We start from the raw sequence: 14,630 nt of genomic DNA on the forward strand, positions 1-14,630 counted from the left end.
GGATTCAACTGAACCCAGTACTTTTGACGCGGAACATAAATTTATGTATAAAAATTCACTAAAATTACAATAAATAATAGATATGAATCCGTAAATTTAAATGCTGAACCCATAGAACTAAAATCCTAGATCCGCCTCTGGTTGCTATTATTGTTCGCGGAGTTTCAGTATGTATACTGTTTCTCTAAGGGAATCAATTCTCGATTTAGAGACAATCATTTCAGCGTTATTCCCTTTCTCTTAATTATTTCACAAAAAAAGGTATGAACACATAAATTGAATAAATAGAGAATTCCTGAGTTACTCCCCCCCCCCCCCCCCCCCCAAAAAAAAGTTAAACAAGAAAATTCTTTGTTCTCATGAAAGTAAAAGAATGATTGAATTATTTTTTCCTTTTGGTTTCTCACCCGATATTTGGTATCCTCTGAATAATAAAGGCGGCTGATGATATTTTTTAGGCGACTTACCCATTGTTAAGAATACAATAATATAGTGATGATGAGGAAAAAAATAAAGAAAGCGTCGATATGTCCGAGTGGTTAAGGAGACAGACTCGAAATCTGTTGGGCTTTGCCTGCGCAGGTTCGAATCCTGCTGTCGACGCTAAGTGTTTTTTATTTTCAACTTTATGTTTTATGCTTTTTGTCTGAAAACTTACATTATTGTCTTTACTAGTATTACTTTTCTTTTTCGACTGAATAAATCTTCGAGGATAGACCCAAAAAAACTAAAAAAGAACTTCGAGGGTTATGATGCCTATCTTAACATTAATGCCGAAGACTGACAACAGAAGAGCTATAATTAAAAATTACTCGCTTCTCAAACTTTATTTTTGTCATAAATCTTAGCCACTCTTAGTCCTTTACAAAAAGAAATAAAAAGTTTAAATCAATTTCACAAATTAATTTGAAACTGCTAATTGTTTTTTTCAACTTTCTGTTTTATTCTTGTATTGTCTTTACTAGTAGTACTTTTGTATGGGGTAAAATTGGTTTACAACGGATGGTCGAATGATAACATAACACGTGGAATCAAAGATAGACAAAGGGCAAGTCAGAAAACAACCAATACATGATACAACGAATGTAATCGATACAGGATAAATCTCGAAGGGAGTGCAATCGGTGGTAGAAGTCTAAAGGTCTATCATCGGATAACATTCAATGGGAGAATATTCATTAATAATAAATAAACGATCGTTGCAGAGAATATTTGCATTGAAGGTCAACCGTTACATGCAAATCAATGACTCTTTTATTACCATTTAAGAGGGGTTTGATCCTAGAATCTTATTTCCCTAGGTAGAGCTATAAATAGCAGGCTCATTAGCAGAGGTGGAGTCAGGATTTTAAGTGTATGAGTTCAGAATTTTAAGACATGACCGCGACCTCAAGCTAATATACACAATTATAACACTAAGAAACGAGTACTAATATTTAATATATATTTAAAAAGTAACGGCCACTTAACACAATATATGACTATAAACATTATCGTTATAATTGCACTTGACGGCTCGTCATGTTTTGAAAAATAAAAAGTGATGCATCATTAGGTAGGTCTTTAAGTTTCAACATTTTCTTCTTTGTATAAAAAATAAACAATCATTCAAAAAGTTATCATCAATGCAAAACTTTATAAAATTAAAAGTTCTTTCTACCATTGCAGTAGCCAAAGAAAATATCAAATTTAAGCAAATTAACAAGTCTCCATATCTCGTGAATAATTGTTCTAAAAGTTTACTGAATAATGAATACTAGATGCATAGAAAAGTTTTTGTACTTTCCTTTTTTCTTTTTGCTAATATATGAAAAAGATTATCAGATGATGCAAAGTTCCCTCACCGGCTTAATGTCCACATCCTTTTCTAGCCTAAGCAAATATTGCTATAAAATATAATTTTATTTTATTTTTAAAAAGTTATTTTGTAGTCAACCATTACAAATTGAATATCTCACTTTAATTTGATTTTGCACAATAAAATAAATATAAATAAAAGAGGTGAAGAATTTAAATTGCTTATTGTTTGTCAATAAAATTTTTGAAGCCATATAAATATTATAAAAATTTATAAGTAATGAAAAAGAACAAAATATATGATCCACCCTCCAATTAATACACAAATCATATTCACGTGGCAAAGCTGAGAAAAATTAAGAGAGGGGTCTAAGATTTTAGGGGATGCATACAAATACAAATATAAAAAGTCGAAATGAAAAATCAGCCTTTGGAATCAAAAATTTTAAAATCAAGTAACATTTACTTAAAAAATCAAAAGATAAAAGAAAGGCAAGCAAATAAAAGAAGATGGAATAGCAGGGATGAACCTTGAAGAAAAATATGACTAGTTGGTACATTTGATTTTGATTTTAAGTAATGACAAAAACTTTAAAACCTTAACTCTTTCCCTCACTTTTCTTTTGATTTTGATTGGGGAACAACTCTTTCAAAGAAGTGAAGGACAACTGGGGTTGTTTTGGAGCTTTTGTCATTTTCTTTTTCGCCTCAGTAATAAGTTTGTGGGTTTTTTCAAAAGAAGGAAAAGGAAGCGTAGTTAAAATGAGTTAAAATTGCACTGCTTCTGGGCAGTATAGAACCCGCGTGGTCCGTATGGGTTGCCTCCGAACCCAAAACTCTATCCACTGAACCCAAAGCTTTTTTATTACTGGGTTCGTCGTTGTATATTTATATTCTTTTAATAAATTTTTCAATACAAATACAGAATTCGAGAAAAAGTCACTAGGTTCGTCCGAACCCACATTTACTATTGTAGCTTCGCCCCTGCTCATAAGCCATTGTAAAGACATGAACCATTTTATACAAAAAAGGTTATACTTTAATATTTTGCTATGAAATTAACATCTTTATTTCATTTTATTATTATTCCCATTTGTGCTCTCGGAGACGTGGAGTTCGTATCTAAGCTCATTATCATCTTCAATTTCAATCGTTAAATCTCAATTTTAATCTTATCTATTTATTATTTTTGGATCAAATCAATTCATTTGTCTATTAACCATGTAACAAATTCAACTGTATCGTTTTGCGGGTAAATAGTTTGGCGCCCACCGTAAAGCATAGACAACTGCACAATTGCTTTGATTCATTCGTTTATTACTAACCTTTTTTGATTCTTTCCTTAGTAAGAACCAGATATGGCAGATAATGATGTCAACATCACACAAAACGTTAAGGAACGCGAAGATTTGCCTCAACATGATGACTCAATCAACGACACCCGTAATGAAGGTGAAAAAACAACTCCGGTTCGTAAAGGATAGTACCCTCGGCATGTGCGGGAACCAACTCCCGATGATGCGGAGGAGGAACATGTTGTGGAAACGGTAAAAATCTTGAGAGAATAGTAGAAAGCGATCATGAAACACCTTTCAAGGCAGGATCGGGAGATAACGAAGTTAAAGCAAGCAGTCAGGCGTCTCTAATAACACGAACAGAAGGGTCCTAATTCCTCCCAGTGTTCCTGCAAAGCAAACGACTCAGAGGGTTGATAACAATACCCCAAGGGGTGAAGTCAGTTTCGACGAAGTCGTAGGGACCGATAGCGGATTAGGGAATAACAACGGGAATGATCCCTTCAAAACTGAGCTCATGAGGTTATTGAGGGAAATGAACAAACGAATGGATCGAAATGCGAAGGAGTTTCACGCTTGGATGGATCAGATTCCGGGCGCAGCGCCAATATCAAAAGGCCCAGATTCAAAGAAATACACACAATTGCCGTTTAAGACGAGCGCAACACCAGAGTTAATTCCAAATATGTTCAAGATGCCGGACATATCAAAATACGATGGGACTTCGGATCCGCAGGAGCACATCACAACCTACACCACGGCTGTAAAATGGAATGATTTGGCTTAAAATGAGATCGAGTTGGACTTGCTGAAGAAGTTTGGTGAAACTCTCACAAAAGGGGCCCTGACATGGTAATCTCTCTTACCCGACCATTCAATTGAATCTTTTGATATGCTTGTAGACTCGTTCATTAAGGCCCATGCCGGAGGAAGGAAGGTTTAAGCTAGAAAGGCATACATATTCAGGATTACGTAGGGCGAGTCCAAACTGCTGCGAGAATTTGTGATCTGATTCCATGCAGAGATGATGCTGCTACCGGCGATACCAGATGAGTGGGCAGCAGAGGCATTCACAAAGGGTTTAAATCCGCGGAGCTCCGACGTCTCCCAAAAGATGAAGGAAATCCTTCTCGAGTTTCAAGCAACCACATAGACAGATGTCCATAAACGTTATGAGTCAAAAATAAGGATAAAAGACGATCAACTTGGGTCCCGAGTATTAACCAAGGGACGTGTCAAGAGAAAAACCAGTTTAAAAGTGACTTTGATGCAGATCGGCGATCCTTTAGAGATTGTTTCTACTGTATGAAAGAACCGGAGGTCGTAGCAGTAAAGGGTCTCAGTCATCGGGTAGGTTTTCTCTCGATAGAAGAACCGATCATGGCCGGAACAACAGGTTGTTATAGGAGAAGGAGGTTCCAGGGGCCCGAGACTTCACATATCCCAGGTTTTCAGATTACAACTTCAACATCAGCTTAATAGAGTTGGTATCAGCAATGAGGAATATCAAAGAAGCACGGTTCCCGAAGCCAATTCGATCTGATCCTAGCTAGAGGGATCCCAATTTGTGGTGTGAATATCATGGGACTCACGACCATAGAACTGGGGATTGCCGGCATCTACGTGAAGAGGTGGCGACATTGTTAAAGAATGGCAATCTTAGGGAGTTCTTAAGTGATCGAGCTAAGAACAACTATGGCAGAAGCCGGGATAATGCAGAGCCTTCGAAGGCAATAGAAGGGTCACAATGGATGACTATCAACATGATCTTTGGAGGAAATGAAGTCAATGGTGTGACCTTCTCGTCAGCAAAGAAAACAAAGATATCGGTGACTCATAACAAGAGGCTCCGGGAAGTCGCGAAAGATGATATCACTTTCACGGAGGAGGACGCTGACGAACTTATTCTTCCACATAACGATACTTTGGTAATCTCTCTTAATGTTTTAGATTTCAAAATTAAGTGTGTTTTGGTTGACCCAAGAAGCTTAAACAACATCATTGTTGATACCCAATTTTGTCCCCATATTTTATAAATATTATATATACTTTTAAAATATCATTTCTGCATCGTCATCAATTTACAAGAGTCATATAAGGGCTTTTAGTAATTTTTCATAATTCTTAAGGCTTTAAAAATGATTTTTTCTTGCATTTAAATTGTTTAAATATTTATTAATTATCCTTTCAAATTATTTTGTGATGAATTAATCATCAAAATTTATTATCTACACCCACTTGTATGTATTATAATATTCTACTTCATTTTATATAATTACATTTGTATTTTTTGAGCTATTTATATAATTTTATAATAATAGCCTATACTCTACAATTAATTGCATTTGTCATTTTAATTAGGGTCAAAATAATTTTTTCATATTTTTATAATCTTCAGTTATTATTTTAAAGTATTAAGTTTCATAAATAGTATTTTTTATATTTTATTTAATTATTTTATTAAATTAGTTTCCCTTAATTTCTTGTATTTAAAATCCAGCCCAATCTTAAGCCAATTATTCGGGCCAAATTAATGGCCCAAGTACCCCAAACCTCAGCCCAATAACCCATAACCTAAAACCAGCAACCCACTACCCTATACCCATCCGCTAACCCGATCTGCCACTCACTAAATCCTGGCCGTTGATCTCAAAGATCAATGGCCCACAACCTCCCCCTTATTTTTATTACCCAAATCCTTGAAACCCTAACCCATTACCTCCAAAATGGCCGCCCCAAAATACTCTCAACTCCCCCTCTCTTCTAACAAACCCTAGCAACCGCCTCCCCTAATCTTCTCCGATTCCGACCTAAAATATGAAATCATTCTGTGATTCACTTACCTTATTCGTAATACCTCGCTATTATGTATGCGTCTGTGGAATTACTTGAGTACTTGCTCGATTTTGGCAAGTATGACCTTCTGAGATCGGACTAGATCGACTTTGATCTATAGAATTTGGACGATATTATGTCCATATACATGAGAGAAAAGGGTGATTCTCGCCTTTACTTGCTGGCTTGTGACCCAGGAACCCTAATTAGGGTTTGGAATTTGATTTCTTTCCTTACCAGTTACTCTACTGATTGCATGCAATATTTTTCTTTTTATGGTTTATGTTTGCTTGATTTCTTTCCTTGATTACTCGCCTGATTCAACACTATATAAACCCCTCTCTCAAATTCCCCAAGGAGGAGACATTAATCACTATTATTTTTTTACTCTTTCACTTTATATTATTATGAAATTTGGCTCTTGGCTGGCTGAAAGCCAGGACCACCGGAATTCGACTAATTAACTTTTCTTGGTGTGAGCACTGCCAAGGGTTCATCTGAAACCCTTGGGAACTCTGACGCACTGAGATTTTGGGTTCTACTCCTCTTTGTTGACATTTGGAGTACTGTTGAGATTGTTCTTCTTGTTTATCTGTTTATCACTTGATAACTGGTAAGTTCCTTGGCCTTCGCAATTTCATTCTCTTTTGTTTGTGTTCGTATTCTATACACTCATGCCACTGAAATTTATGTGAGTCAATATGTTTCTATTCCATATCTGTATGCAGCCTTATAGGCTCTGAAGTTGTCTTGTGACTCTGAACTTTTTCTAGTATTTGAACTTGCCTAAAATTCCCAAATCTGATTTGTCTATTACCTGTGTTTAATATGAATGATTGTTGTCTCTCTTAAGCATGTTTACCTTAATATGTGTGTTTGAATGCTTATTACCTGCTACTCTCCCTTAATTTATCCCCTACTTTGTTCTGCATCCTTACGATAGACAAACTCATGTGTTCTAATGTATCTGATACTCTACTGTGACCAATTCTTAACTGTGATGCCAACCAATTGTGAGCTTTATTGTGTGTTCCATACTTAGTTCAATCCCGGGTTATTTAATAATACTTATAGTCTGTAAGGTAAAATGCAATATCCAGCCTTTATGGGACAATCTAGCTCTTAATGTGTCTTTGCATATTGAGAATTCCGGCTCTACTAAACCTATTTAGTTTGCTATGTTATGATGATGTTTGTTGTCAATCTTGCTTTCCTACCCTGTCCTGGATTGTTATGTCAACCAAACTCTTGCTTAGGAAGTAATTTAGTCCATGCCTAACTTGTTACTCTTTTAGTTCTGTCGTTCATGAGGACCTGCTATTTTGCTGAATCCTGCACTCCTTAATACTAGTTCAAACCTTAGGAATAAATCTTACAGCTGACCTTCTTTCACCATATATGGCAAAATAGTATTAGATTTGATGATTGCTTCTCTTACTGTTGAAGTTTGATATTGTCTCTTGTACTGTGATAACTTTATCTTGTTAAGTAATTGCTCGACCATGAACCTATACAGTTAATTTCCATATTGAACTTACTACATTGAGGCTGTTCTTTATTGCTCCCTTTGCTTTTCATGATCAGATCCCCTATTTGAAAATTTTCTTAAGCTGGTTTTGACCATGCTAGTGTTTCCAACTTCATTCGAAAGAGTCTGTTATCCCAAGATAATCAATCATGTACCCTAAAAATACAAGCATGAACTCGTCTTGTGTGTGTCCTGCCAACATGTCACATGATTTTGTCTATACATCTTGGTGATAATTAGCTTTACAGCTTTAAGAAAATTAGTGTGTGGGCTTTCTTCCCGGGTTAGTTAGTTCAACATATAGTCTGTTGCTTTTGGGCTTGGTTGTTGGATTCAAACTTACTACAGGTCTTATGAGCTGGGTTTTTGAGTCTAATGGAGTTGTCGGAGGCTTAGGAGAAACACTGGGTTATCTGTACTGGTCCTATCATTGGGTATATAGTGGTCTTTTCTGTAATTATTTATATTTGATTATTTCATTCGGGCTGTAATAACTTGTAATAACGAATGATGTGGAAGTTAATTCTAATACTTGCATGAATGGGTAGAAAACATGCATATAGGGTCTATGTGTTCTATTTGCTATTACATCCAGCATGTCTTATTTGTTTCGTTTAACTTATGTTGCACACTGATAGGAATCATGCACACACTTCACTTAACTTGTCAAAATATGCTACACTTATTTCCATGTCCACTATTCAACGTTCTTAGATAATATGCCTATAGGATACAACAATGCAATACTTTTGCTAATCTAGATACTATGGCTATAAGGTTTAAAATTAATCAACTGCTTCATTCTGCTTTTCTACTGCCTCACTTAGATAGCCTACCTATAGGGATAAAGTGTTATAAAATCAAGTCTAATTGTTAGAAATCCTGCCTATAGGGTGTTTATTGACGCTACTAATCCTGTGTTTTCAAGAGGCTTCACTGCCTAATCATGCGACTATTAGAGAACATGTCCATAGAATTATGGGATTGTTTTCACCACCTTATTACACAAACGATTAGATATCCTGTCTATAGGACTTGTAACGCTCTAATATGCCTATACGTTAGTTTAGAAATTACAACACTGTCTGTATAATACTGGAATTATATAGAAATCATGCCTACAGAACTTAAGGATTCTAATACGTCTTAATTCTGTCTACTGCCTAACCAGAAATCTGTTTGCGTGCTTTCGTGCTTATGTGTGGAGGTTAACTTGAGCCTTTTTATTACTATTGTATGCAGTTCTATATGTTTTGAATGTCGCATAGTTTTATCATTTTTGAGCAACCTAAGTATAGTCTAGAACCACATGATAGTAGGTCCAAAGTCTCCTGGACTATAGGCATGGGACGGGTAGTGCACGCATAGGGAATGATATAGAATTGAATTAGAATGCCTTTAAGTAAACAACTTCAACATAGTAATCGGGTAGCAGTAGATGATAGTCTGTGCCCGCTGAATAATACGAGTAACCTCTACCTTAAGAGAGTTGCGAAGTATTATTTATATTGCACGGGGTGATCCTTTAGGCTAAAAAACTTAGGACCCCCTCCTCTTTTTTATGTGCATGTTATTTACACTTAGTCATTCAACATAGATCAATACAGTTTGTACCTTTGTAGTTATTAAGACTTGTACCGATTCTCATATGTTTTGATAAGACTCTACAATTTCTGAATTTCCCTTCTATTTATTTGATCACCTAGCTTAATTACATAATCCACATAGTCTAAAGTTCGGCCGGGGTACACAGTTGTGGACCTCCAAGAGTGCCTAACACCTTCTCTCTGAGGTAATTTAAGCCCTTACCCGATCTTTGGTGGCGTTGACTAGTCAAACAGAGTTATTTACAAATGGGTGTCCTAACGCACCTTAAAAATTATTAGGTGGCGACTCTTCTCTTTCAATACCCATTTAAAAAGAGTTGTCACATGTCAAAACCCGCTTTCACGAGAAAATGGGGTGCGACAACACTGCGACTCTGCTGGGGAAACTTAGGTTTTTACCATAATGAACTTGACTTATGTGGATTACTTTCTTTTATTGTTTTAAACTACTATTACATGCTCATCCCTTTCGTTATTCACCTTTATTTGTTTTAAATTGCTATTACATGCACATCCCTTTCCTTATTCACCTTTATTTGCTTTAAACTGCTATGACGTGCACATCCCTTCCCTTATTCTCCTTTATTTGTTTTAAATTGCTATGGCATGTACGACCTCTCTCCATCTCCTTCATCTTGTCTAAGACTTCTATATTATGACTCTTCCATCCCTATTTCCCTACCTGCTTCATTACGTTCTCGCACATATTTTGAGCTAAACTGACTTCTCTTTTCTGTCTTTATTTTCTTTTCTCTTCATGTTCACTTTTGCTATTTTATTTACTGCTTTTACGTATTTTTATCATGCAAGCATAAAGCATGCTCCGCATCATATTCCACTCGTGCCAATTATCAACATAGCGGCGCTTGATGAGTGTCTGCGCTTTCCTGAAATCACCCTTTTTAAATTAAAAAGGCTTACTTGCAATAGACTAGTCGATCAATGGTGCAGTCGACGGTCCCGTGCCTTTCCCTCTCAAGTTGTCCACTTGGGAGTACCAGTGTACACCCTTCTAGAAACCCTACTCTAATTTGAAATGTACACGCATCATGCTAAACCTAGTATGGGTTGAAGCGTTGTTAACGTAACAACCCGCTAAGATGAGCCTTGTACAAAGTCCGACGAGATTTCCACAGTCCCAATGGACGCTATCATATTATGTGTATTACTTGGAGAAAATGTGCCAACCTATTGACTATTATTACGTAAGTAGTCAAATCTGGAGGGGGAAATGGATAACCTTTGTTTGTTTACAGAAAATGAAGCACGAAATCCCCAAGTTCGGTATGGTCCAGAATATCCCGCCTTCACTACTTGACTGGTGGAAAGACCTTGCGCCTTGTGACAAGAATCATGTGAGGAGAGTACTGGGTGACCTGCCATCTTTATTGAACATTCAAACAAATAGGGAACTGATCGAGGCCGTGTTCTAGGATGATCGGCTACGCGCCGATGTAACCACTAGTAGAACCTGTCTCAGTACCTACACATCAATGCAGAAGTGTAGCGTGAGTACGGAAAATAATGCGTACCCATTAAGTATCTAGTCTAACCTCAAAGAAGTAGTGACGAGGGGTCGACTAGACACTTACTAGAGGTCAAATAATAATAATATAAGTGCATAAAGTAGACATGGTGAGAATACAACAAGTATCAATGAAGCAAATAAGAGCAACTACAATAAATAAAATCAGGAGTCCGTATCAAACTACCAACATGGCATGACTGGCCGTGAAGGCGCTAACTCAATTATCCCTAAATCGGAAGCCATTTCAATTATTATGCACAAAGTTGTCGAGGCGAACGACTCGATCCCATAATAATAGGGGTACTCAGTACTGCTGAGGCGAACGACCCGATCCCATAAGAATAGTGTTATCATCATACTGGTGAGGCGAACGGACCGATCCCATAAGAGTGGTGTTATCATACTGCCGAGGCTAACAACTTGATCCTATAAGAGTGGTGTTAACATACTGCCGAAGCGAACAAACCGATCCCATAAAAGTAGAGAAATTTACCTTGCTCGCGGAAGTACTTATGGTACGGGAAGACATGGATTTTCATAGTTTATTAGGTATTCCCCCTTTTTTGAAATAATTCAAATTTAAATCCCCAGTCTCAACTCTAATCAAGACAATTAATACATATGGTAGGCATAAATAGTACAATTAAAAGCATGATGTGAATCATTGTCCATTGACATATCATGAAATATAGCTACGCACGGACTCTCGTCAACTCGTGCATATGTAGCTCCCCACACAAGTAGCAAACAACAATAATACGCCTAAGGGGATAAGTTCCCTCTTACAAGGTTAGGCAAGAGACTTACCTCGGTCCTAAGTCCTCAATCCGGCTCTCCAACCTCACTAGAACTCTCCAAACGACACCGAGAACTCCGAAACTAATCAAAAGTCATATAAACTAGTAAATATATGCTCAAAAATTCATAATGTAGCTATTAGAGTAATTACCCAACCCAAATTGGAAGATTCCTAAATTTCAACCCCAGGCCCACATGCCCGGATTCCGGAAATTTTGAAGATAAATGTTACCCATGAGCTCCCGAACTCAAATACATAATTTTCTCCCATTTCCATCACCAAATTCTTGATCAAATCCCAAATTTACGAAAACCCTATGTTCTTCGCTAATCCCACAAGTTTTCACAATTATCCATGTTTTTCTTCCTAAAATCCGCATAATTAACTTAAAAATGGGTAGGAGTTACTTACCTTAGGATGTTGATGAGAATATCCCTCAAATGTGCTCTCAAAATCGCCCAATACCAAATGAAATGTGAGGTAAAATAGCCTAAGTCTCGAATTAAAAAGACTCACTGCCCAACGGTTGCCGCTTCTGCGGACCTTGGGTCGTACCTGCGACGCTACACCTGCATAAAATTCATCGTAGGTGCGGTCCTCACCAAGCACAGACAAGTCCGCTTCTGCAGAGAAGCATACACACTTGCGTATCCAATCCTGCGGATATTGTCCGCACCTGTGCACTCGCACCTGCGACCTCAGGCCTTCTTAGCCTCGCCCGCATCTGCGATCACTCCCCTCACACCTGCGAGCTCGTAGGTGCGAAAAGCACTCCGCTTCTGCGACCATTGACCAACCTACTCCAGTCCTCTTTTTCGATCATTGGGCTGCTTCTGCGAGCTCGCACCTACGGCCAATTCCATGCAGGTGCTAACGCACCAGACCTGAAGCCACTAGCAATCCACCAAGTCCAAAATCTAGTCCGATTCCAATTCATTTTGCATTCTGGGCCCCCGGGACCCCACCCAATTACACTCACGCATACAAAAACATAATACGGGCTCGCTCGCGTGATCGAAACACCAAGATAACATCTAGAATTACGAATCGGATGCCAAAATGCATGAATCCGACATGAAACTCAAAAATTTCTAAAAATACTTTCGCTCGTCTGATTCCTATCAAATCAACTCGGAATGACGCTAAATTTTGCGTTCAAGTCATAAATTACCATATAGAACTATTCATAGGCTTGGAATCCCAAACAGACCTCGAAGACACAAAAGTCTACTCCAAACCAAACTTAAAGAACTTGAAAAACCTTCAATGCGCCAACTTTCAACATTAAGCGCCGAAACGTTCCCGGGTTATCCGAAACCCAATCCAAACACACGCCCACGTCCAAAATCATCATACGATCCTATTGGGACCGTCAAATCCTGGTTCCGAGTTCATTTAATCAAATGTTGACTCAAGTCAAACTTAACTATTATAGGCCACTATTAAGGAACTAAGTGTTTTGATTTCAACTTGAACCTTTCCAAACCTAAACCAACCATCCCCGCAAGTCATAAAATAATAAAAGAATATACTGGGATTCTTATTTAGGTGAACGGGGATGTAGAAAGAAAAATGACTGGTCGGGTCGTTTCATTCTCCACCTCTTAAACAAACGTTCGTCCTCAAATGGGTCTAAAATCATACCTGAAGTGCTGAAAAAGTGCGGATATCTGCTCCTCATGTCCTCCTCGGCCTCCCAAGTCACTTCCTAGATTGCTTGACCCCTCCACTGGACTTTTACAGTAGTAATCCTCTTGGACCTAAACTGGAGAACCTGCCTGTCAACAGTGGCAACTGGCTCCTCTTCATAACCAAGACCCTCATCTAGCTGAACCGTGCTGTAATCTAGCACGTGCGACCTATCGGCATGATACCTCCGGAGCATAGACACATGGAAGACCGGATGAACTCTTATAGACTAGGAGGCAAAGTAAGCTCATAAGCAACCTCCCCAACTTCTCAATACCTCAAATGGGCCAATAAACCTTGGGCTCAACTACCTTTCTTCCCGAACCTCGTGATTCCCTTCATCGGCGAGAATTTCAAGAGAACCTTCTCGCCCACCATAAATGATAAGTCACGTGCTTTCTGATCCGCGTAACTCTTTTTTCTGGACTGTGCGATGTGAAGTCGCTCCTAAATCAACTTTACCTTTTCCAAGGAATCTTTCACTAAATTAGTACCATATAACATAGCCTCACCGGGCTCAAACCATCCGATGGGAAAACGACATCGCCTACCATATAAAGCCTTAAATTGGGCCATCTCGATTCTCGACTGATAAATATTATTGTAAGCAAATTCGGCCAAGGGCAAGAATATATCCCAATGCCCTCCGAAGTCAATGACTCATGCCCTGAGCATATCCTCCAGAATCTGAACTACCCGCTCTAACTGCCAGTCGATCTGTGGATGAAAAGATGTGTTGAGCTTTACTCGGTACCCAACTCGCTCTGTACTACCCTCCGAAAATGCAAAGTGAACTGAGGGCCTCTATCTGATATGATGGAAATAGGCACACCATGCAACCGAACAATCTCCTGAATGTAAATCAGGGCCAACCTCTCTGAAGAGTAAGTAGTCACCACCGGAATAAAATGTGCCGACTTGGTCAATCTATCAACAATGACCCAAATGGCATAAAATTTCCTCAACGTCCACGAAAACCCAACAACGAAGTCCATAGTGATGCGCTCCTACTTCCATTCTAGTATAACCATCTGCTGGAGTAGGCCACCTAGCCTCTGGTGCTCATACTTGATATGCTGGCAGTTTAGACATCTCGCCACATACTCAACTATATACTTCTTCACCTGCTACCACTAATAATGCTGCCTCAGATCGCGATACATTTTCGTAGCCCCTGGATGTATAGAATACCGAGAATTGTGCGCCTTCTCTAGAATTTACTCCCTCAAACCATCAACATTAGGAACACATAGGTGACCCTGGAGCCTCAGGACACCATCCTCACCGATAGTAACCTCCTTGGAATCACCCTGTAGTATCGTCTCTCTGAGAACCAGCAAGTGTGGATCATTGCACTGACGAGCCTTAATCTGCTCAAGTAATGAAGATTGAGCCACAACGCATGCAAGAGCTCGACTGGGCTCTGAAATATCCAACCTCACAAGTCTGTTAGCTAAGGACTGAATGTCCAAATCCAATGGCCTCTCCTCCGCTGAAATAAATGCCAAACTGCCTATACTCTCAGCCTTTCTGCTCAAGTCATCTGCAACCA

General features: G+C 38.5%; 1 non-coding gene across 1 annotated transcript; it reads left to right on the top strand.

Moving 5' to 3' along the window:
• Positions 1-521: 521 nt before the first annotated feature.
• On the top strand, positions 522-603 carry TRNAS-CGA (transfer RNA serine (anticodon CGA)). The gene has a single exon. It is a non-coding gene; the product is annotated as a tRNA-Ser (tRNA).
• The last annotated feature ends 14,027 nt before the right edge of the window (positions 604-14,630 follow it).

The sequence above is a fragment of the Nicotiana tabacum genome, chromosome 23 (genome assembly GCF_000715075.1).
Source record: "Nicotiana tabacum cultivar K326 chromosome 23, ASM71507v2, whole genome shotgun sequence".
In the NCBI taxonomy this organism is placed as follows: domain Eukaryota; kingdom Viridiplantae; phylum Streptophyta; class Magnoliopsida; order Solanales; family Solanaceae; genus Nicotiana; species Nicotiana tabacum.